General features: G+C 37.6%; 1 protein-coding gene across 2 annotated transcripts in view; it reads right to left on the reverse strand.

Annotated features, from left to right (window-relative positions):
* LOC110154562 (SPRY domain-containing SOCS box protein 4) overlaps positions 1-25,493 on the reverse strand; it is a 69,066-nt gene extending 43,573 nt beyond the window's left edge. The window contains exons 1-3 of one of the 2 annotated variants that reach the window (XM_055147985.1): positions 25,032-25,493; positions 18,817-18,867; positions 810-892 (exon numbers count right to left, since the gene is read on the reverse strand). The gene's annotated coding sequence lies outside the window, so the exon portion shown is untranslated. The remainder of the gene's footprint in view (positions 1-809; positions 893-18,816; positions 18,868-25,031) is intronic. The other variant, XM_020918560.2, reaches the window with a different exon arrangement.
* Positions 25,494-25,640: the final 147 nt, after the last annotated feature.

Raw genomic sequence — 25,640 nt, forward strand, 5'->3', positions numbered from 1 at the left:
GGTCGCACCCCGCACAGGTGAGATCAAACCGGTCCAATCCGGCTTCAGAGCGGGGTCAGGGGGAGAGGGAAATGGGGGTTTGCAGATGATAGAACATCGTGATGTCATATGGCCTTGTTTCCTATTGATTACATTGCATTTTGCTATGAAATATCCAAAAAGTAAAAGCACAAATGTTGAATCTGTTCATTTCTATTCTTGACTATAGACTTAAAAACGCACTGTAAAACAACAAAAACCCACATTTTCACAATCTTCATTTGAGCTGCCCCTTCTGAAGTAAAAGGTGGAATATGTAACTTTCCTGGTGGAGGGTCTGCCATTTATTTGTCTCATGAAGATATTATAGCTTTGCCCAGAATGTTCCACAGCATGGCATTAAAATAATCTATTTCTTGCATTGATTGAATTATTGTTTTTATGACTCAAATTACAGATGCATGCTTTTCAGAGTATTTCTGAGTGGGCTACCTCTCCACAGATATGACCTGTAACTTGGCCTGGTGGTGTCACAGGTTTGTCTAACCCTAACCCTTCACCAGAAACTTGCTGTCTATTCGGTTTAACCAGTTAAAGCTAAAAATATGCCTATGTCCACTGCCACTGAAAACAAAAGCTTGAATAAACATTTTAGACATTCTCGACAGACATTCTAAGTCATGGTGACAGGTAACATCAGTGGATCAGCGTTATACTAGTACTAATACTATCAGTACACTTATACACAGTCCTGTAGTATAGTAGTGATAACAGATTGGACCCTGTATGCTCTAATGTATGCAGTGGACTTTCTGATAATGAGCACTCACCTCCTAATCCATCAGAGTCCAGAGCTCGAGAGAAAACGTCATCTCTGCTCAGTCAAAGGTCAGAGCATCAAAGCAGCAATCACCTAAAAGCAGCAAAACACACAAAAAAACAAGATGTAAGACAAAATAATTAAAATAAATATGTAGCAAGTGCATAACATCAAACAAATTCCTCAGGTAACCAAATTTAAGGTACTGAAGTATAAATGTTGCACAGAATTACATGAATGGGTGTATATTACGCCATTTTGTGATCTAGTATGTTATAATGTTGTTTCCTCATTACAAACAGAAATGGAGTTGTGTTTTGTTTCATTCACACATGTTTAACACACAAACCCTGCATATTTAGGCTGAGTTCTTCTCTCAAACAGAACACACTCTGTTCCACCTTGTGATGTCATGTGTTAATACAGGAAGTGCTGCACTGTGTTATATAGACAGACTAATAATAAAGAGTTACACAAACGTGTGAATGAAACAAAACACAACTCCAGGTATATTCATGAGGAAGTAATAACACTCCAACATGGCTAAAAGCTCACCATTTTGTGTAATATATTACAAATCCGCAAGGAGACAAACATGTGACGTTACCAGGTAAAATTACAGGTCAGATTGGAGGAGAGGCAACCCCAAGCCTACTCAATACATGTTTTTCGAGGTATGTCTTAGAAAAAAAAAAATCATGCCTTTGCCATGTCATTCGTGTTCATATCTGAACTCAAACGACACACATCTTGGGCGCTGTGGACAAACTTTGGAGGAAAATACTTGACATACGTCCACTGCGGTCTGCGAGTGCCTTGTTTTCCTGGTCGAGAGAGTGGCTCTACTGTATTTATGACAGAAAACCCATCATGAAGGCAATCTGCTCGGCAGCTGCAGCGTATATATATATATTATATATCGGCTAATGACACAGTGTAGTTTTTCTTGTTATGGTGTTTGTGGCTCCCGGGTTTCTTCTTCTTCTTCCGGATAAAGACATCGCTACGTCACTGGATAGTAGTCCCTGATTGGTTGACATGACCTGAATGCTCAAGATGCACCCTAGATGTGTGTCCATAGATTATGCATGTAAACCGGACGTGCCAGTCTAAACACAGCTTAAGAAATCGCACAGAAGAACCTCATATTTCTTGACATTTAGTACACTAAAATGGTCAGTTAGAAGTCTGAGGAAGGACATCACCAAATGAATTGGACGATGGAGTCAAATATGCCCACAGCACTGTGTTTTAAATGGCTTGAGGCCAGACTTTAATAAGTCAGGGCTTGTCAAGAAATCTGAGCTTGCAACATGAAGTTCAATTATAAAAACACCTTTACGTAATTATTACTGGCTCATTTTATAAGATCAATTTCTCCATAACCAGAGCTCCACATCAAAACCAATCTCCGGTCTGGTACTCTGGGGACGTTCACAAGGACAGAGCAGCTGGACAGGAGCAGAACAAGGAGACTCCATTAACAATAGCTTTTAAATAATTGGCTGGTTTTTAAAATGATGTTGAGATGGAGAGGGGGAAACCATTCACCAGAGACGAGCCCCTGGGACCTGTGCGGCAATCAGTTCCTCAGGCATTTTCTGAATGACCAATCACTATTCCGATCTGAGGAGGTTGATAAAGTAGAAAATAACAGTAATGGACCAGCATAGAGTTGATGTGGTGAAAAGACTGAAGAAGCCAAAATTAATGTACTATCCTCCCGAAATTGGTTTCCCACTTCTTATTTGAAAATCTCTTATTATTCAAATTAAGGCTGGGCAAAAGTTTGACTATCAACTGGCTATATTTTGGTCATAATGGCATATTATTTCTGTGTTTTTACCATCTTAAAAATGTGAAAAACAGAATATTTTAAAAAGATTTTATATGATGATACCTTATTATGTTATTTCCTCAAAAACATTTACCTTTAGTTCAGTAAAGATGGGCAATTCCAGGGCTAAAATCATCCAAATGATTCTAGTGAAAATGTAGTCTAAACATGCAGGGCTTGTGTGATAAACAAGTGTGAATGAAATTAAACACAACTCCAGGTCTGTTTGTAATGAGAAACATAGAAATAACATAAGAAAATTGTTCAGTATGAGACATTTAAACAGGTTGCATTCAGAGCATCCTAATTATTCAAGCTGGATCTAAAAGCTCTTAACATAACTTTAAAGATAATAGGACAAAGTTTTCCTTAACATCAACTAGCATCCTAAAAAGCACTTCCTGATTATCAGACAGTAAATGCTTCATAATAGTTGTAGAACAGAGAGTACACAGTAAACTTATTTTGACCTCAAGGGAAGCTGTTTATACAATATGGCACTGATAACGTTTAATCTCCTACTGGGTAAAAGTCAAATGAGCATGGCTAGGCTGTATCATATCACTCATGATACAGTCATTACTTTGGAAGTGTTATGAGATTTGAATATATGCAACAATTCAGCACTGTTATGGTGAAGAGCAAGGAAATTAAAGGCCCTAGATCACACTAAAAGTCTCTTGTGAGCTTTAAGTCATGTTATAATCCTTTTACCTCCTCAAAAACATACCTGGAGTTGTTTAATTTAGTTCAAGCATATTCAAGTATATTATTCTGTCTACATCTCCAAAGCTCAAAATACTCTATTCCACCTTGTGATGTCATGAAGCGGTAGTTTAAGTTAACAGCCATCTTTTACTTTTTATTCAGTAGAGGTGAGCTGAAATTATCCAAATGATTCTACTGAAGTTGTATGGAGTTTAAAAACATAATGGAGCATTTCCTGTATTACCACTAGGGTTGTGCAAAAATACTGAAATACTGATATACCTTATCGTTTAATTAGGTGATACAATATCGATATCATGGGCTGCTGTATCGATACTGCTGTATATCGTCAAGAGTCAAGAGTAATTTTAGGTATATTTTACTAAATTATTTAATGTAACAGCTACAATTGTGTTGACATTTTCACTGTTTTTCATATCAACTTTGGACAAACTTAGTGGACTTAGTAGACTTATTATCACAGCCATGATTTACCCTTTTTTCACTGAACTGTATTGAATTCATGTGAAATATATCGTATAGAACCATACTAAATCGAAAGTGCACTGTATCAAAAAACGTATCGTATCGAGGCCTATGTATCGTTTTCGGCAACTTCTTAATGATACCCAGCCCTAATTACAAGGGATGTAATAATAACTGAAATATCGTGATACCATATTGCCAAAAGTCTCACAATATCTCAAATCACAATATCCTTTGCTTAAATACATGGTTTTATAGTAGCAACAGCTTATAAACATAGGGAACTACATATCCCATGATTCATTTCAGTGCAGACAACATGAAGAAATATGTTTTTTACTTGAATTCTTGGGATTATGATGGAAATAATTCACACCAAAAGGTATTGTAAAAGCAAAAAAGCATCCCATCTACAGTTATATTGGCCTCTTCAAAATATCGCAATGAATATCGTACCGTTAGATGCATAACATGATAATATCGTACCGTGAGATTTGGATATCGTTACATCCGTACAAATTACCACATCATCAAAAGGTGGAAGAGACGCATTTATGTTAAACATGTGAATGACACAAAGCAACTCCTGGTATGTTTTTGATTATAACATAGATCAGAAAATAGTCTAATATGGGTACTTTAACAATGACAGCACAGCAGAACAGTCTCATTGCTACAGACTCTCCAAATATTTTATATCAAGCACACTCCAAATCCAAAACTCAAATATGAATCCAAAACCCACCTGGCACCCAACTGTGAGCTCCGCACCGAGCCAGAGCACCGCACAGACAGACGGCACATAGAGACATGCTCGGAGTTTAATATTTTGGGACATTTTAATCAGATACTAAAGTTATAAATGTTAAATTATTGAGTTTATCACACCATTTGAATATTTATGGTTTCAAAATAACTGTCTAAATAAAGAGCAGGTGTTTCATTTCTGACTAGAATGATGTCGTCTTCGAAACTGCCAAGACAAACTAAAGAAAAAAATAGTGTGGGATTTTTGGGACGAGTTCCATTTATTAGCCAAAATGGTACATAATGTGTGCAATTTGTGCTTATAATAATTATTTTTGTCTTCATGAAGCACTAGGTAAAATGTCCACGGAGAGGTTATCAATTTTTATCACCGTGTCGCCCTGCCCTAGTTTATAGTCAATATGGTAATTACAAATTCAATACAGCTTCATATGAACCGAGCTCAAGGTTAGAATTTCTGTCTGGAGCCTTTCAGACAAAACGCTGGGAACAAAACCTCACATTTCTTGACATTTGGTGCACTAAAATGGTCAATTAGACGTCTGAGAGAGGACATGATCCCTGCAACTGAATCTGGTGATGGAGTCAAATATGTCTGCAGCTCTTTGTTTTAAATGGTTTGAGGCAAGATCTTAGTAAGTCATTAAATAGTGAAGGGTCTGAGTGGTCCTCTTAAAAGGCACTGAACTAGATTTTAGTCTTAAAAACATGAAAAGCAGAAGTAGTTCATTACAGTTTTCAGTGGTTCAAAGTTATTCCTCATTTACCTTATGCATTCCGAACAACCTTATTATTCAACGCAACGAGTTTATAAGCTTTTCACTACTTTCAGAGGCAAGAAGAGGCAAGAGTGGAATTTCACCATCAAGGTAGAGCTGTGCCAAAAAACGGTAGATTGACAGATTCCGATCTCTACGTTGGTCAATCTCAAAGGCATTCGCATTTTTAATTGGTCTACAGTAGGGATGTAACAATAACCGAAGTATCGCGACATCGTATTGTCAAAGTTCTCTCAATAATATCGTGAACCATCACAATATATCAAATTACAAGACTCTTTGCTTAAATTAAGAGTTATGGTGCAGCAATAACAAAAAAAAAAAAAAAAAAAAGACAGCAGGAGCTACATAGACCATGATCCTTTGCTTCATTTCAGTGCAGACTACAAGAAGAAATAACAGTTCTAAGCACTTTAAGTCTTAGTTCTTTGGATTAAGTCTTGTCAAGGCATTTTAAGAAGAAAAAGTAGCATATTAACAGTTTTGTTAGCCCCCACAAAATATCACAATAAATATCGTACCGTGAGATGTATATCGTGAAAATATCATACCCACAGATTTGGATATTGTTACATCCCTAATATGAGCCTCCCCACCATATCATGAGCTTTCCCACGATATCGCAATAAATATCGTACCGTGAGGTTTATACTGTGACAATATCGTATCATGAGACTTGGATATCGTTACACTCCTAGTCCACAGCCAATTATGCGGCAGTAAGAACCCCGAGGAGGATTTACGCTTGTGTTTAGGAAAAAGCATCCTGAGCCACAGCGCATTTCTTTATGTCTCACATGTTCACAAATTTTGACTTAAATCTGCACCATTTGAATAAAAATCCAGTGGCTCCTTCTCTCTGCTGCTGTCTACCCCGCTCTTCCTCCCTCTCTGATCCAGCTCCCCACCTTTTCTCCTCTTTCTCTCCTTTGGTGCTTCTCATCGTTATAATCCAAGTTACAGAAAGTAAAAAAAATACATTTTTCCCCCATATAAACCAATCAATCAAGATAAGGCTAACCACACCCATCCTGACTTTCAGAAAACGCAGAACACACTACACTTAAAAGCTCACAGTGAGATTTCTTAAGTGCAGCAAAATCATGAAGTTTCATGTGCATTACTGTGGCCTTGGACTGTGACTATTGTGTTCTATTGCAAATCACAATTCAGTCACATTGATTTGTTGTTAACCTTGAATCACAAACAAAACAAAAGGAAATGGAAAAGATAATACTTTTGTTTCATAAAGTGGTTGTACCCAAGGTTTTTCCAAGTATAAGCAAAGTCTATATTGCCCAAGTACAGATATATCGTGAGCAGCTCAAAATAAGGCAACATTGGGCAAGAATCTGAAAGTACTGTTAGGATGCTAGTTGTTTTTAGCTTTACCTCAATAGGAAAACTCTGCTCTGGTCTCTGAAAGCTGTGAAAAGCACTTAAAAACTCATTGTGGTGAATAATTAGAATAATCAGAATGCATTTTAAAGCCTGCTTTAAAGAGATCCTATATAATACCAAGTGGATTTTTGTGAGCTTAACCCATGTAATAATGTTGCTACCTCATCAAAAACATGCCTGGAGTTGTGTTTTGTTTCATTCACACATGTTTGAGTAATCCTTTATTTTTAGTCTGTCTACATTTCCAAAGCTCAACCTTAAACCAACCACCTTGTGATGTCATGAAGCGGTGGTTTTCAAGTTAACAGCTCCTTTTACCTTTTGGTCAGAAGAGATTTGGGCTGAAATCATCCACATGATTCTAGTGAAGGTGTACAGAGTTTAAAAACACAGTGGATGACTTCCTGTATTACCACATGAAATCATAAGGTGGAACAGAATGCTTTCTGTTTGAGAGAAGAACTCATCCTAAATATGTGCGTGACAAATGTGAGAAAACAAAACTCCTTGTATGCTGTAATGAGGAAGAAACATTATAACTTAGATCTGAAACTAGCACTATGGGCCCTTCAATGAACTCTGTTTTTCATTTCCATGCCATTAAAAGACCATTTACTGATATTTAGTCAGACGCAATACAAATCTAAATTTATTCTCCCAAGAGCAAAGTTATGAGAAATACTATATCATCAAAAGCCCAACTTTACATGAAAAATATCCAAGTTGTCCTTGAACTGATCGAGCAGTGAGACTTCAAACGTGAGGCTGCTTTATATTTGACCTGCTGCTCCGATACAAAGCCGGGGCGGAAAAGCTCTCCAACGTCAGTGGAGCAACAGGATACAGAGCGGCTAAACCCATGAATTATTCATGTGAGAAGGTATGGATAACAGTGGACTGAGGGGTGGAGATGGAGATGCATTAGTACAAAATAGGATGTTAGATCAACTTTGCAATAAAATTAGGACTGCAAGATTAATCGCAATTTGACTGGACATAAATACCAAATCACAAGAGGCTACCATTTTAAGAATTTTCTTCCACAAACAACAAAATATCCTCTTATTCTCTATAAAAAGTGCAAAAAACTAAATATAGATCTGAGGGGTTTACTCTGACTATGTTTAAAGGTGCACTACGCAACTTTTTGTTTGAGGGTCATCACCTACTTGTTTCTATGGATACGTCCTTTCTTTACTTGGAATGTTCCACAGTATGACATTTAAGAGCTCCATCATACGTTTATTAAATTACAGGTGGTATTATAGAAAAACAGGCTTTCTGACTGAGTGGAGTTGTCTCACCACAGAGCTGACCTGTAACTTGGTCTGGTTTGGTCTCCATGAAAATGGAAAGGTTTAATACCAAACTATCAATCTAAATGAAGCAATAACATCTCCATGGAGAAAAGCATTTGGCAGACCCTCCATCAGGAATGTTACACAATGCACCTTTAAATACAGGCTCAAAATGGTTCTGTTTAGCTGTGCATGTGACTAAAAAGGTTTTTATTCTACTTATTATTTTACTCAGTTCTCTTTTAATGTTCATTTTATGGTAATTATTTATGTTTTATTCTGTAAAGCACTTTGAATGACTTTGTGAACAGATTGTGCTATACAAATAAACTTGCCTTGCATACAGTTTCTGAAATGTAATCCTTGTATTATTTGTCAGTTCATATTTTCAGATGGTCCAAAAAAAAGTCGTACCTTTTGTACAGTTGAGATTAATAGAAATAAAAGGTCTAATATCTGCTGGTGCACAGAGGATTGACGACATCTCAATGGGGCTAAAACAGCAGCTGTAGCTTCAAAGTCTGGCAATTAGAGTACTGCAAATGATCCAAATGATTCTACTGAAGGTGTATGGAGTTTAAAAACCCAGGGGAGCGCTTCATGTACCGCCACATCATGACATCACGAGGTGGAGCTGAGTGTTTTCAGTTTGACAAAGCACATTCTAATATGCAGGATTTGTGTGTTAAACATGTTCAAATGAAACAAACCACAACTCCAGGTATATTTGTGATGATTATACATCATAAACGTAGATATAAATGCGTGTATATTATAATGTTATCATTTTTAATCATCTATAAAAAAATCAGGTACAGGTACTAGTTTTCACTTAACAAATGATTTCTGTGTGAGAGCTACAAAAATAGGTCAGTGGAGTTAAGCTCATCCACAACACTCTGTGCCCTTCATATGAACCAGTATTTACAGAGATGGTGCACTTGAAAAAAAAAAAAAAAAAATTATGATGAGGGACGGAGTGGGTAAACTGCAATTGCTTGATTCCATGGAAACAGAAAGCTAAACCCAGACTTGGGAAGATTCTCCATGGAGATAGGTAAGTTTAATGCCATACTGTGGAGGATATAATATTAGAGAGGCCCCTCCTTGAAGACACGTAAGGATCAGGTTTATTGATTTATTGTTTATTTAATAGAGACAGATACACAAACATTAGATTAGCAATCCAATAAACTAGTGCAGGTATCAGGTTTGTTGCCAAGGTTAATTTATAATATCAGTACTCAGAAAGGCTTTTCACATGTTCACTAAAAAGCAGAGAGATTATCAGTAGAAAAAGCAATTAATACAGTAAAAGATCAAAATATCACACACATTCACTTTGTGGAAAAAGGACTCATGTTTTTCATTGTAACAAACAAGCAATAATACAAACTTGCTGTTATTTTAGTCAGTTTTATGGGTAAAAAGTCACATAGTGTGGCTTTAAGCATGAAATTACTATTTTGTTTTGAATTGTGTCAATAGCTTTTAAGTGGACAAACCGAATTTTCAATAAAATTTCAATAAAAAAAAGAAAAACGGTGCATTGTGAAACTTTTCTGGTGGAGGGTTCGTCAGATACCGTTTCCATGGAAATGTTATTGGTTTGAAATGTTTCAGAGTATGGTATTAAACCTTTTTATCATCATGGAGACCAAACCAGACCAAGTTATAGATCAGATCTGTGGAGAGGCAACCCCACTCATTCAGAATGCCTGTTTATCTTTTTGAGCTATAAAACCACTTGTAAATTAATAAAACGTATGGCAGAGCTGTTTAATGTCATACTGTGGAACATTCCAGTCGGAGTTTTTTTGAGCTCAGTTTTATCATGTCATCATATCATGGAATTTTAACGAACTAAGAAGTGCAGCAGGTGCAGTTCAAAGGACACAAGTAAGGGACTTTTGGATTGTGTATAATGAGCTGTTTGTTTTTCTTGTATCCATGTAGACTGTGCAAGATGCTAGGTATGGAGCAGGCTAGCTATGGACATTAGATACTTCAGGCCTCTTACACCATGTGGCCGCAAATGTGGCAGAAGACCTTCCAGAGGAAACACTTTGCTCTGGTGTTTTGGTTGATGACGAAATGGTCCATTCCCTCGGAGTAAGAACTAGAGGTCTGTGCGGGATATCATTTTCAGTCTTGCTTCCGCCCGCATCTGCTATATTTTGGCCCACTCCCGCTCGCAAATCTCCAAAGATGGGAACGTTCACTTTTTTAAGCTCTATCAAACATGGAGAAGCGGAAAGGAATTGTCTAAAATGTCCGCAAGATTAAACCACATCTGCAAGTGTAGGCTGCTTAAAATGTTTTATTAAAGCCAAATAAAATATCCAACACAAATGATGTATGATAGGCAAACATTAATCATTTGTATATTTTACTTTACCCTCATTTAGTTTGCTTTCAAAATGTGTCCCGCTCCACACTGTTTTGCACCGGGTCCCGAGTGCAGGGCTCTAGTAAGAACGAGACTTTTCCTGTTGTGTTCACCTGTTTCCCCCTGGACACTGCTGTGACGCTGCAGGACACAGAGGAGAGACACTTTTGGCTCTTCCACAGGATCTGCTGACCCTCCCTGACCAGTCCTCCTGTTAAACTGCACCAAGACCTTTCACTAAGACACAAAGACGACTGAGACGTGCAGTGTAAATGTTGCAGCCACATCAACTGCAACAGTTTGACGCAGCAAAACTTGAATTTTCGTCAGGATCAATAAAGTATCTCTCTCTCTCTCTCTTTAAACAGGTTACAGATTTTTGCATTGTTTTGAACCAGACAAGCAAGAAAAATCACAATTTCCTCCACAAACAGCAAAACCTTCTGTCTTATTCTGCATAAAAAGCTGCTAACCCTGTAGTTTAGATTTGTACAAGCCTGTTCTGAAATGTGATTCTTGTATTAGTTCATATTTCAGTCTGTTTTCTTTTATTTTGGAAGCATTTAGAATAGGAACTTTTGCAATTATATTTGTGATTTATGTTTTAATAATAGGATTCTGCTCAGAGCCGGAAAAAAAAAAATAATAATAATAATCATCATAATTATTTTCCGCAAATAGTTCAGCTCTATTATGAACACAAAATTATATCCGCTAGTTATGCCTGAGTTCTTAGATGATGCTGCAGTTTCCCAGAAGGACTGAGTCAGATTAATGCCCTCATTCATTTTTAAATACACAGCTGTACAGTGGAAACAGGACAAAACAAACCGACTCCAGACTTCTGCTGTTCAAAACCAAGCTCAGATTTCACAGTTTGAGACGCACAAGAGACAGCTGGGAAACACACTGGACTATTCAATATTGTGTGTTATGTGAATGCGAGGTTATGTGACTTGCTCGAAAAAGTTACTGTATTTTTCTTAATAGATTGATATAGTTTAGTTCAGGGCTCACAATATATCGCTAAAGTATTGTGTAGTATATTGTGATATTGATGGGGTGTTCCACGTTTAGGAGTTACCATGGTGACACAATGCACACATTAGCAAACAATGGATACAAACTAAAAGGTGAGAGTGACTAACTGAAAAGCTGAGAGACTTGTTTAACGGCACAAATCATGTAACTTGTTGTAATTCCAGTTGAATCAGCGCTTTATGATCAGATTGTGTTAAACAAAGATCACATTACTGTCTAAAGCCCCATCCACACTAGTACGTATTGGAGTAGTTTTCGTTGCGGATGCAGTGTTTGTTCACATTAATCTGATGGAAAACGGCTCCAGAGGCAGAACAATGTGGTGCCGCCAGCTCCCACAAATTCACTTGAGTACGGATCTGATCTGGCACTGTGTGGATGCCTGAAAACACTGATATGCTGACGTAGGAGGTCTAGTTGTCGTCCTTATTGGACCATGTCCACCACTGTGATTTGCTCCTTCCTGATTCGCTGGGTTTGTGACATCAGTCATGCGGAAAACAGTTTAAACAAACCATGGACGAACGGGAAACAGCGCAGCTAGAACCATTTGCACAGAACAGATTCACCATTAGCGGAACACCCCTCTGTCACAGAAAGAACACTCATATTCCACTGAGTCATGTCCCTTTTAAGTTCGACAGAACCTGAACCGCGTCACTTACTTACTTACTTATATATTACGGTCTATGGTCAGAGCACAAGGAGCAAGCTTTTTTTGAGCACTTAGTTTATGCAAATTATCCATGTGGATAAGTTTCATTGCTGTAAAACGTAAACAAATATGCGTAAAGCTGTGTGGCTAGGGAAGGCTTGTGGACACAGAAACGACGCGTCTGGATGCAAATCGTTTCCGATTCGGTGACACGGCGATTCGTTTCAGTGTAAACGTCACCTAAGAAAGCCTTAGACAAAGCAGAGGGGGTGCTGATGACATTAGTTTATTCATTTATACCAGGGACAATGCACATCAAAACATTGCTAATTTCTACCTTTAATCCTTGAAGATACTAGTAAACTACAATGTCCAAGTACATTAATATAATCTCTCCTTCAGTCATGCATTTGCTGATGGTTTATCAATATTGCAGAGTGATGATTACATATGAATATTTTATAAATCTCACTAAACTATAATATTGTTGTCGTACAGATACACCATTGGAAAACAAGTTTGTGAAAGGACTTGCTTTTTTCTTCCTTATTTTAAAAAATATGTTTGGAACTTTTCTTTATTTTATGAATGCTGTGTGAATAACTATAGATCCATAAGGGACATTTTTCACCATGCTGGCTGAGTGGCTTTCTGGATTTGACTCCCTATGATAAGATGAGATTTGAACTGTAGACCGTTAAATTATGATCTAAAATGACACAAACTAAATATTTAAAAGGTGCATTGTGTAACTTTTCTGGTGTCGGGTCTGTCACCTGCTTGTTTCTATGGAAACGTCATTGCTCTGCCTGGAATCTTCCACAGTGTGACATTGAACAATTCTACCTTACATTTATTCAGTTACAGGTGGTTTTATAGATCAAAAATGTGTAGGAAAACAGGCATTCTGACTGTGAGCAGAGTTGCCTCTCCACAGATCTAACCTGTAACTTGGTCTGGTTTGGTCCCCATGAAGATAGAAATTTTTTATTACCATTCTATGAAGCATTCCAGAGATTTGACAGACCCACCACCAGAAAAGTTACAGAATCCATGTTCAGGTGTTGCATTCTGTTATTTATTGGCAGCTCAAAAACACTGTACAGTTAGAAATGTTCTTTGTGAATAATTCCACTTTATCAACCCGAAACATGCACTAATTCTCCAGATAAGGTAGTTTTAACCAAGACTAGTCCAAGATCTAAAGCTGGGTTCCCATTGCTCCTGAAGGACGAGTCAAACGCAGAAGAAACGGATTCCTATAAGGGACAATGACCTTAAACTTATAGCAAACTTTTAATGTTTCTTTTGAAGTTAATCTAAACGCTAAACTTTGACAATGTAATCCTCCTCTCCTCTGGGTCTGTCGTGTTTGTGGGGGAGGAGCACACTTCATTTTGTTTGAGGAGCCACTGAGAATCCAATCCAGAGCAAACATCATTCACCTGACAAAGACACTCACAAATGCTCCCACACTTACTGCAGGAGCTACAGCAGCCTGGGAGGACCAGTGAAGAGACCAAAGTCAATGTCAGTCTATAAAGAAGTCTGACATTTTATTACATCAGGCACAAATGCAACAGTAGTTCTTTGTATGTTATGTCCCTACACAATGCAAACATACAGTTAACTCCGCAACGAACAAAGGAAGAAGAGAGCAGTGGCTGTGTACAGTACTCACTTTTGTTACTTAAGTAAAAGTACAGATACTGAGGCAAAAGCTTAAGTAAAAGTATCGCATGAAAAAAAAATCTACTTAAGTTTTCAAGAACCTCTTTAAAAATGCACTTAGGAGTAAAAAGTAAAAGCATTTTGCAGAGATTTTTAGAACAATTAAAAGAAAAAGATAAGATCCACTTAATTATTTAAAGATAAAGACTTAAGCTGGTTAAGTGATTCAATTGATTTCTTAATTTTTCTAACCATTTTGTATGCCCATTTGGTTTGCTCAAAGTTGGGACAGAAACTCTAATTAAATGTGCTAAAAAAAATAAGTCTTGGCCATTTCAGCAGGTCTCAAACGATTAAAAAAGTAATTTAAAGTTAAATTTTGGAGATTTGCCTTTTTTGGCAAATCAGGGATGAACCTTAAATCTCCATTGCGGACTGATATTTTGTTTTTGTCAACCTGCTGCACATAAAACTTTATTTGAAGAGCTCAGAGTTAACTGTGCAAAACATGACTACTCTCTGCTCTCTTATAGGCTTATGGTAGAACAAGTCTGTGGGTAAGGTTGTAGTTAAATTAAATGACATCATTTGAGGAAAATAATCAAAGTCGGCCCAATATACAGCCCCAAAAATATCTCCCATCAGCTGCTCTGGGTGCCAAACCATTGGTACTGGTGATGAAATATCCCACATTATTCAATCTCTAACAAATGATAACATATTTTAAAGTGTGATCGTTGAAGCAAATGTAGATGAAAAACAATATTTAAACTAAACCATAAAGCAGAAGTATCACCCAAAATGTATTCTAAATGTACACTATAGGTAAAAAAAAAAAAAACAACCTTCTACAGCTCAAATCTTATCATAGTACAGAAAAAGAACAAAGGTCTCCACTAGTACAAAGAAAAAATCTCCATGATAAATACTGAGCCCTAAAAATGATCGTTCTATCCATCTTGTACTGAACGATAAGTCGATATAGCAATTATCATGACAGGTCTAATCTCTAAAAGATTACCCAAACAGCATGAATCACTCAAAATACTGCTATTGGAGGGTGAATGAAGTGGAAACAACATGGTTGAAAGCTCTGACAAGTCTCAAACCTTTTTGATAATAGACCTCCTTAAAAAGGTATATTGTGTAACTTTTCTGGTGGAGGGTCTGCCAAATTCTTTTCTCCATAAGTTATTGCTTTATCTGGATAGAATTCACAGTATGATAATAAACATTTCTATCTTTATGGATCCCAAACCAGACAAAGTTACAGGTCAGATCTGTGGCGAGGCAACTACGCTCATAGTCAGAATATCTGTTTTTTTTTTTTAGGTATTTCTGAGCTATAAAATTATAAAATGTAATAAATGTAAGGCAGGGCTGTTTAATGCACTACTGCGGAACATTCTAAGCAGAGCAATAACATCTCCACAGAAATAAGCAGGTGACGGACCCTCCATCAGAAAAGTTAGACAATGCACCTTTAAGTGGCAGGCTGGTGTGAGGGGTAATTGTTTTGAGGGATTCTGCTGCTGGAGTCATTTAAAGCTGTTTAAATGGTGCTGAGCAGGAGGGAGCATGTTCAAAGTGCTTCAGGATTTAGTCTGAGCCGCTCCAGTGATTAGCCTGTGTTACTCAGGACAAACACAGGGCCACAGGAGCTGTTAAAGTGACCCGCTGTCCTGGAAAGCGCAGGCGTGGCTCTGCTCCGGATCGCTCCTAATGGGATTTCAACACATTAACAATTCACTGAGTCAGCTTCAAACACTACAGAGAGCTTACACACACCATTCACATACTCATGCAGTATAAAGGGAGAGGCTTCTGGTAAAATGTATATCCACTTTTAAATAAGAATTATGTTGGGGATGGGATGAGATTGGGATTGGAAAGAGAAAAATGTATAATACTGGAATTGTTGTTCTGAAGACATACTCAATAGGGGTGTAACAATATCCAAGTCTCACAATACGATATTGTCACAGTATGAACGTCACAGTACGATATTTATTGCGATATCGTGGGAACAATAACAGTAATAGCCTTGACAAGACTTAATCTAAAAGAACTAAGACTCAAAAGTGCTTAAAACTTCTATCTTCATGTATTCTGCACTGAAATGGAGCAAAGGATCATGGTCTATGTAGTTCCCTCTGTCTTTTTTTTTTAGCTATTGCTGCACCATAACTCTTAAATTAAACAAAGAGACTTGTAATTCGATACATTGTGATGGTCCACGATATTATTGTGAGAAATTTGACAATACGATATCACGATATTTTGGCTATTGTTACATCCCTATTACTCAATATTCGTCAGTTAATAAACAATTAAATTTGATTAAAATTACATTATTAACAGCTGAGAATACATTAGATGTGTTTGCTCATTTCATTTTAATCTCCCACTGAAAGGTAATAAAGTAATAAAAGTAATTTTGTGGTTAATTTTATAGTCCATTCACACTGAACAAAAACGATATAGATTTTTCCATGTGTTTACATTTGGATTGGATAAAACTGGGTAAAGTGCTCATGAGTTGCATCTATTGAGAAGCTGTAGTTCCAAAAAAGTAGCGTTACAATACAAGGCAAGTTCAAAAATTGTGAAGTGAACCATCACTTTATGGCAAAAAAAAAAAAGAAACCCTGCTTTGATGGACCCAATCTGGTCTGAATATAGCTATTAAATAATAATAATAATAGTTTTTCATGCCTGTCGATCACCCATTCCTAGACGACCGCACAATTCCCACAAAATGACGTGACAAGAGATTGGGTCCACAAGAACGAGACAAGATTGACATCATTTGTAATAAATAAATTGTGTGGTTTGGTTCACAATGTTGGCTTCACAATTTTGTTTTTATTTTATGTAATCATTTCTGTCCTTGTAGCAACGCTTTTTCCGACTACAGCTTCTGAAGAGGAGAAAGTCTACATCATTCAAACTTTTTCCACATCAGAAAAAAATCATTTCAGAATGTGCCTGTAACAGTCTTGGTTGAAGTACAGAGAAATCATCCTTTTTAAGAGGTGTGTAATTAGTTGAATTTTAATCAAGGCCAGGATTCAGTGACATTTAAAAGGTCCTATATTACGCAAAACTGTCTCATGGGAGCTTTAAGCCACGTTAGAATGTTGTTTCCTCATCACAAACATATCTGGAGTTGTGTTTAGTTTCATTCACACATGCTTGAGTAATTCTTATTAGTCTGTCCAAAGCTCTAAATGCTCTGTTCCACCTAGTGATGTCATGAAGCAATAGTTTAAGTTACCAGCTACCTTTTAGCTTTTGTTTAGTAGAAATTGGCAATTCCAGGGCTGTAATGATCCAATATAGTGGAGCACTTCCTGTATTATCACAAGATCACAAGATGGAACAAAGTGTTTTCTGTCTGAGAGAAGAAAGCTAAACATGTGTGAATGAAGCAAAACACAACTCCAGGTACGTTTGTGAAGAGGAAACAACATAATAAAGTTCGGAAAACAGCATAATTTGGGCACTTTGTTCAAGATGACTGTGTTTTTCTAGTGGTAAGGTGTATAGCCAATCCTCTGTCAGAGTGGAGACTAGGGCTGGGTGATATGGGGAAAGAAGAATCTAATTTTTTTCCCCCCATATTGATCGATCTCAGTTTTCGAATCGATCTTCTTCCATCTCATTAAAAACAGAGTGAGCAAATAATTCCAGAGACGTTCACATTTAAAGGTTGGAATAATTTTGTACAATATATTAAGCCTGTGCGATGTCCGTGTGCTAAGAAGAAAATAGTAGTTTACTTTCCATAACGTGGATTATAAAGATGAGAAGCACCAGAGGAGAGAAAGTGGAGAAAAGGTGAGGAGCTGCGGCAGGATCAGAGAGAGGACAGGGAAGAGGTCAGACGACTCCAGACACACAGACACAGAGGGAGAGACGCTGGACTTTTAGTCAAATTGTGCAGATTAAAGTCAAAACTTGTGAACACGTGAGGAGACAAAGGGACACACTGTGGCTCAGGCTACTTCTTCCTAAACAAGAGTGTAAATCCTCGACAGCACTATGCGCCCTTACTGCCACAGGATTGGCAATGATCTGTCTTGCTACTTGGGATAGGCATGATTAATCGATTAATCGATAATTGATCATTAAGAATTTCATCGATTACGTTCATTTTAATCGACAAACCGAATGTAGGTTGCTGTGCGTAGCGTGACCAAACAGGGGTCCGTACATGTAGCTCTTTGCACTCAGAAGGAGCAAGACACAAACGGTCAGTCTGCAACGCAAATGCGTATTTAACGATGACTTGTACAAGAAATTCTTTCCGTTGCGTTCGGGACAAGAGTGAGTCCATGTGGACAGTGTACAAAGCAGGAACATATGTTTCGGTGTCCAGTGGGAAAAAGCTTTACCAGGTGAGAGTCGCGCAATGTCGATGACGAGTCCCCACCTCCCTCCCCCCGTACGGTGTCCTGGTTTTTACAAACGCAAATATGGTCACACTAACCTGTATTCCACTGAATCATGTCTTTTAATCCAACAGAAGTTGACCGCATCAGCGACACAAGAGCTGTAGTTTTATCTTTGCTTAGTTTCTGCAAATTAGCGATGCGGTTTTAAGTTTCGTTTTTGTGAGAGTTGCGCAAAACTGCGTTAAACACATTATAATCTCAAACGGATTGATGTGGCTCTAGAGTCGTTACGGTTTATATGTCGTAAAGTTGAATTTATGTATGCAGGTTAGTAGTGCAGATAGTAATAATAATGATGATCATTTTAATATAAACACGTTAATGATTAATCGATAATCGATCGTTAATTCTTCCGACGATCGATTAAGAAAATTTTATCGAATGCTCATCCCTACTTGCTACATATATTAAGTCAATATTTCAACATTCAAACTGTCAAAAACTAAACAGAACAGTGCAAGGTTAAAAGAAGAAATCTAATTTGATGTGTCCGATGCACACACACTTCCAACAAGGAAATCTCTCACCTTCTCAAGTGCTTTTCTCATGACGTTATCAGTCACACGCTGCAGCTCCGTCTGATAAGACCAACGACAAAAAACAGACACCTGATAAGACACGAGAAATAAAGGAGCGCCAAAGAGATACATGACAATGCCTTATCAAAATAACACAGACAATCTCACATTATCTCAATGTGAGGTCAAGACTCCGATATTAGGCCAAATATGACGTTATGGGAAATATGTTTCTCTTACATAATGCGTGTATCTCAAGTTTAGAGTGACACCAGAATATCTTCAATATCACAGTTTGACAGGTCATTACAGCAGTGGTCTTCAAACTTAAAGGTTTTATCATCGTGTCCTTGGGCATGACACTTCAGCCACCTTGCCTAATATGAAATTGTGTGTGATTGAGTCTTGTTGGTGGTCAGAGACTGATGGTGCAGATTGGCAGATTCTCTTCTATCAGTCTGCCCCAAGGCAGGTGTGGCTACAATAGTAGTTTACCACCATAGTAAGAGAGTGGAGTGAGTGAATGATGACGACAGCTTTGAGAGGCTTTGGGAGTCTGTAAGGCGCATTACTAAGGCATTATTATTATTATGTAATAATCTTATCTAAAAAAAGATTACATTTATACAGCCAGTTGAAATAGGTAATAAAGACTATGAAACAAATGCATTCACAGCACCATAATGCGAAACAGAAAGTACTTCTCAACTCAAAGTTCCATGGGGTCCTATACTGGGTCTGATGATTGTAAAAATGTTCAGGAATGGTCCAGTTTTGTCCTATACATTTTTATACTACATGTTTAGCTTTAATATCAATTAGTACTTGAGTAAATAGAATATTTTCTAATCCTAACTACATCTCCAAAGTTGCAAAACTTGTTCAAATGTCAACAGTTGTTAACCGTTGTTAAATTACATTGCCTGATAATTGCATTACGTCAAGGTTCATTTAACTATTTGGGAAATTAACATGTTAAACATTATTGATATGTGTCAGTGTTTCCCATAAACAGACCAATCTGTGGCACAGCGCTGCAGAGAGACAGAGAAAGAGAGAGAGTCCATTTTTTTTCTTTTTCTTTTTTTTTTTTTGTTGGTAAATATAGAGTGGAAATAAATTTGGGGGCTTAATCTAATACGGTGCAGCCGATCAATCGGCTAATCCTTGTCATGATAATTACCTAATGGCCTCATGTCTAACCTGGTTTCTCTGTCCATCTGTGCCACAGTGCTCATGGGACATATCCAGTAACAAATCAATATCCAGTGCATCAAGACCAGTTCAGGTGAGGTCACAGACGAGGCCTACATCTTTCATGAAAAAGACCGCAATTCCCATAATGCTGCAGGGCTTTGGTTAGTGCATATAGGTTCTCTAAATGTGCCTCAGTTGGTGTGCCAAAGTCCATTTTCATTTACAACTGAATTTGGTTCAAAGAAATGAATAGGATATACCCATGGATATATCTTCTTTATTTCAGTGCAGACAACATGAATAATGTTGTATTAAGCACTGTTATTCCACAAAATACTGCAATAAATAACACACTGTGAGATGTAGATTGTGAAAATAACATATTGAAAGATCATTTGCTATAGTGCTGCCATTTTAATAATTTAATTTAATATAGTTTTATTATAAGGCAACTTCATATTGCTTATTTTATTCCTTCTTTTCTGCTGAGATCTCCAAGGGTAAATGTTTGTTCGTAATTGAAAAATACAATAAGAACTGGGAAATAGAAGGATTATTTCTTAAAAAATGAAATGCATAAATGGAATAAATAACATGTAGCTTGGTCCATTCATGGTCTAGTTTAGTCTGGTTCAAATCCTCATTTTGCCAATTTGTTTAGAAGGCATTCTCGAGGATTTGTCCATCTTGTATTGACCTGTATTGACTAGAACCAAACTCACGGTTTAGCAAACTTGTCAATGAAACTCGATCACTACATTACTCCTCGCTTAGAGACGTCAATTAGACCTGGGTCAGTCCTGGATTAGTTCCCATTTACGTCTTGGTAGTCGTTAAAGGATGCTTTATGCAACTTTTCTAACGGCGGTTCTGTAATCTGCTCGTCTCCAGGGAAACATTATTGCTTTACTTTGAATGTTCCACCATACGGCACTCAAGTCATCATAAATTCTGACTCGCCTCTCCACTGATCTCGCAACTTAACTTTGACCTGCAGGTGCCTACTAATTGTTTCCATGGAGAGGCAAGTTCAGTGCTATGAATTATAGAAAAAGCAATTACATCTCCATGAAGACAAGTAGGTGGGAGGCCATCCACCAAAAAGTCTTTAAAAGTACCCTACGTAACTTTTTGTTGGGGGTCCGTCACCTGCTTGTTTCTATGGATATGTCATAGTTCTGCCTGGAATGTTCCACAGTATAACATTAAACAACTTTAACTTACATTTATTCAATTCCAGAGGCATTCTGACTCTACACAGACCTGACATGTAACTTGGTCTGGTTTGGTCTCCATGGAGATAAAAATGTTTAATGCCAAACTGTGAAACATTCTAGACAACGTGATAACATCTCTACGGAGAAAAGCATTTGATGGATCCTCCACCACAAAAGTTACACAATGCATCTTTAAGTAAGTCCGTAACCAAGTCATTTTTTCTGTCGACAAGTGAAATTTATGAGATTTTTAATATATTATCCAAGAAATAAAGGTTGAAACATGTTAACTGAAGCCTTCTTGGATAGATAGATAACGTGTTGCTTATTCTGCTTATTAATTTTTGACATTTTGATTTAATATAATGCCACTGTCTTTGTAATAAAAAGATCTTCTCATAAGCGTGTTTGATTCTGTAGTCAAGGCAACGATTGTGCTTATGAAACTACAACAATATATTTTTTTATGGTGTAATCGTTGCAAGCCTGATTTAAATCTGGCTTTATTGATCGGTTTAGTCCTGGCACACATTGATTTTAAAACAGACCTATTATGCAAAATCGACTTTTCAGAGCTGCTAACCATGGTTATAGTTGTTTCACAGTACAATTTATTCACCCGAAGTTGTATTTGGAGTGATCAGTGCACATTTGAGAGATCTTTAACAGCCCACACGCTCACGCTCTATTACTTACTGCATTCTCCTATTTTACTTAATCTGTGATGCACGCAGAACTCAGCAGCATCATGTACAGTCATGTTGGTACAAATGAAAAAGAAACTGATATGCAGCTATCCACTGGAGGTGCCAACAACGTCAGGGCTCTTTGTTGTGATGATGTTTACAGCGATGTCATCTCCCATTAGGCAGCACAGTTTTAAAATGTAGAAGTCATCGGCCTTGTTTTAGATGAATATGGTGATTTAAAATGTCCATAATGATCCATGAGTGTCATAGAACTATACAACAGACACAGAAGGTCTTTAAACTCTAATACTGCAAAGTCAAACTCAAACTCCTCTGGTGGTCCTGAGAGCATACATTTTGAGTCTTCCTGGGTTATTCCTAGTCTGGCTGAGAGGATTTAAATGGGACTGCTTCGACCTGGGGGCACACAACATTTATGTGTACCACCCAGACTCACGGGGAGAGGAGTTCATTGGTCAGCTCTATGCGGTCAGGAGGGCAGGGTCCAGATGGTGCGAAAGAGCAGGAGGTCACCAGCTCCTCTGAGCTGAAGTGTCCGAGCTGTCTGTCAGATCAACCCCCAGCTATTTGGCATTCAAGTCATCAACCCGGTGAGAAGACTTTACTGTCAGATATACACAGCAACAAAGGTGGGCCGTATTGACACTTACATCTCAGTATGTTTTGCATAATCTCATTTAGGGCTGCAATTAACATTTACTTAGAAGTTAATTAGTCAGCGCAACATTTTGGGGGATTTGTTGACTAGTGAAACAATCACTCCTATTGTACATTTAAACTTTAAAATACACTATCAGCCAAATAAAGGTTGAAATATGTTGACTGAAGGCTTCAAAATTAAAGACAGTATGTAACTTTTTTGATAAAAAAATAGACTAAAAATGAGAAAAAAAAAGTGATTTTTCTGTTTGGTTGTCTTTATTGCATTGAAAAACATACACTTACACTGAGCACACTTGTATCTCCACAAACATGACTCCTCCTGGTTGCTTCCATGGAAATGTTGTTCTTTTGGCTATAATATTCCACAGAACAGCAAAAAACTTCTCTATGTCCATAGACAAGTACGATTTTCAGAAATACAATTTAAACTTTCCATTTCCATGGAATCATTCCGGTGTCACACTGTACCATCTTTGCGTAACTATATTATTAATGGAAATCTGAAATGGTTTATTCTTTTTTGGACATTTTCTTTTTAAATGTCTTAGTTATAAAACATCTTTTCATGAGTTTTAGAAACACAGTTACAATTTTCATAGTCAATAGGCACACTGGTTTTATTAGAGATAAGTATTTTTTTTATATAAATATTTTTCAATATTTTTGACAAACTTACTTTATATCCTTAGATGTTCCTGTCTCTTTTTACAGCCATTTTAAAGCATTTAAATGTAGACAATGTCCTTATATGTTACATTGCAAATAACACTTGCAACATTTTTAGATACATCTCCCACCTCCTTCCAGTTAATTCAGTATTGATTTTAATGTCAACTTACTAATTCAGTAACGCTAATGGTGTCCTTTGACAGAATGCATTTACATTTTTGTCCTTGCTTGAGCCAATCTTTCACAACTGTAGCTGATACAAAGCTAGTCAAAAATATAGCCACCATGTCTACGACTTATTTGATTTTAATTGCCTCGAGTTCCGTAGAGATGTCATGATGAGGATTCAATTGTTTTTTACAAATACAGTTACAGGATAATGTGTGCACCGATTTCAGGAGGGACAATATAATTAATTATCCAAATGTTTACTTCAAATCCAAATGTTTCAGTTCAAATTGCCAAAGAAAATGGAGAAATTTGACTATTATCCTATATTACACAAAATTTACTCTTGAGAGCTTTACGCCATGTTATAATGTTGTTACCTCATCAAAAACATATCCGGAGTTGTGTTTCATTTCATTCACACATGTTTGAGTAATCCTGCATTATCAGTCTGTCTACATCTCTAAAGTTCCATCTTGTGATGTCATCAAGCAGTATTTTTTCCAAGTTAACAGCTGTTTTTTTTACCTTTTGTTCAGTAGAGATTGGCAATTCCAGAGCTGAAATTATCCAGATGTTACTAGTGAAGGTGCATGGCCTTTAAGCGCACAGTGGGGCACTTCCTGTATTACCACATGACATCACAAGGTGGAACAAATTGTTTTCTTTTTGTAGAAGAAGTGAGCCTAAAATATTCAGGATGTGTATGTTAAACATGCGTGAATGCAACACAAAACACAACTCCGGATGTGTTTTTGATGAAGAAACAAGATTATAACATCAGAAAACAAAGTAATATGGGCCCTTTAAGTTTACTTGTTACTTTTCACAACCTTTACTTTAGTTACAGACACTGAGCTCTGACATCCCTAGACGTGATCCACCCTTACAGCCACACACTCCCATATAATTACATGTGCCAACTATCTCCACAATCTCGCCATCTGCTCTGGTCCACCCACACCGTCTCTCCTCGCTCTAAGTCTGGACAGGGGCCGACCAAACATCCCGGGAGGAAAAAAAAAAACTGTTCGTGATGCGTTCAGGCTCCAAACTTTATGATGACACATTCGTTCTTTTCTATGATTTTTTTTTCTAATGAAAGCAAGGGGGAGTGCTCACCTGGAGTCGTGCTGTTGAGCTAAAAAAAATGACTGCCCCAAGAGGAAAGCGATGAAAAATACGCATTGCAATTTGAGACGAAGGAAGCATTTGATTACGCTTATAAAACTCGACTCCAAGCCAAATCCTTTTATACAACAAGCTAATACTTAAGTTTAGACGTAGAAAGTAGTCATTACACGTTTCATGTTACAAATCACTCTCTTTTCTGGCGTTCAAATACATGGAAAACATGAGATCCCGTGCCAAGTTGCGTTATACAACATACCGAATTCGACAAGAGCATGTTTTAAACAAGACACCAACATTTTACGCACGAAAAACAACGTTAAAGCCCATCGGGAGCGCAGCAAACACCATAATAAAGTTGAGCCACGAGTTCCCAGTTGGATGACGACAACAAAGAAATGCAGTCACGACGCTACGTGATATTCTGTCCCGGTACAAACTCTTAAAAACATGGAAAAATATGACTTACCACGCGTTGCCTTTAAATCCGCGAATCCAAGAAAAGATTCCAAGCAAACGACCAAACGTACTCTCTCCACCAGCAGCAGCAGCAGCACCGCGACGCTAAGTTTCTTCTCTTCTTCCTACCTCTCCAACGAAAGCGAGCGATGGGACAACACGCAAGGAATTACGTATAGTTTTTATCGAGTCGTGTCCAAATTATGACGCGTAAGTGGCCGGTGAAAAGTGCAAATCTGCGCAGAGAAAGAAGGTTTTGTTGGCGGAGGGCGGCTGGGATCCTTTGTTCCTACTGCCTGCCCGGAGCCTGTTCGGTGGTTATTCACACCGTTCATGTGTCCCTGAATGCCGCTGATTGGCTGCAGACTCGGGATCAAGGAAAGGTGAAACGGTGTCAAGTTGCGCACAGGTTTTACGCGCTTCCCGATGTGCGCAAAGCAACGTCTTATCCACATTAGCGCACAATTTGATTATAACACGCGTGATCTACTACTTTGCAATATGTTGTGTCTTCATACAAAGTCTCACGACGTGTTCTCATTCGTGTTTGAAAGAATCGAGTGGAAAAAGTTCCACATCATGCTTTTATTTTGAAGAGACTTCCTGTGATAAGACGGCT

Source organism: Boleophthalmus pectinirostris, unplaced genomic scaffold, assembly GCF_026225935.1.
Source record: "Boleophthalmus pectinirostris isolate CB_2022bp ecotype Guang Dong unplaced genomic scaffold, ASM2622593v1 HiC_scaffold_9, whole genome shotgun sequence".
Classification (NCBI taxonomy): Eukaryota; Metazoa; Chordata; class Actinopteri; order Gobiiformes; family Gobiidae; genus Boleophthalmus; species Boleophthalmus pectinirostris.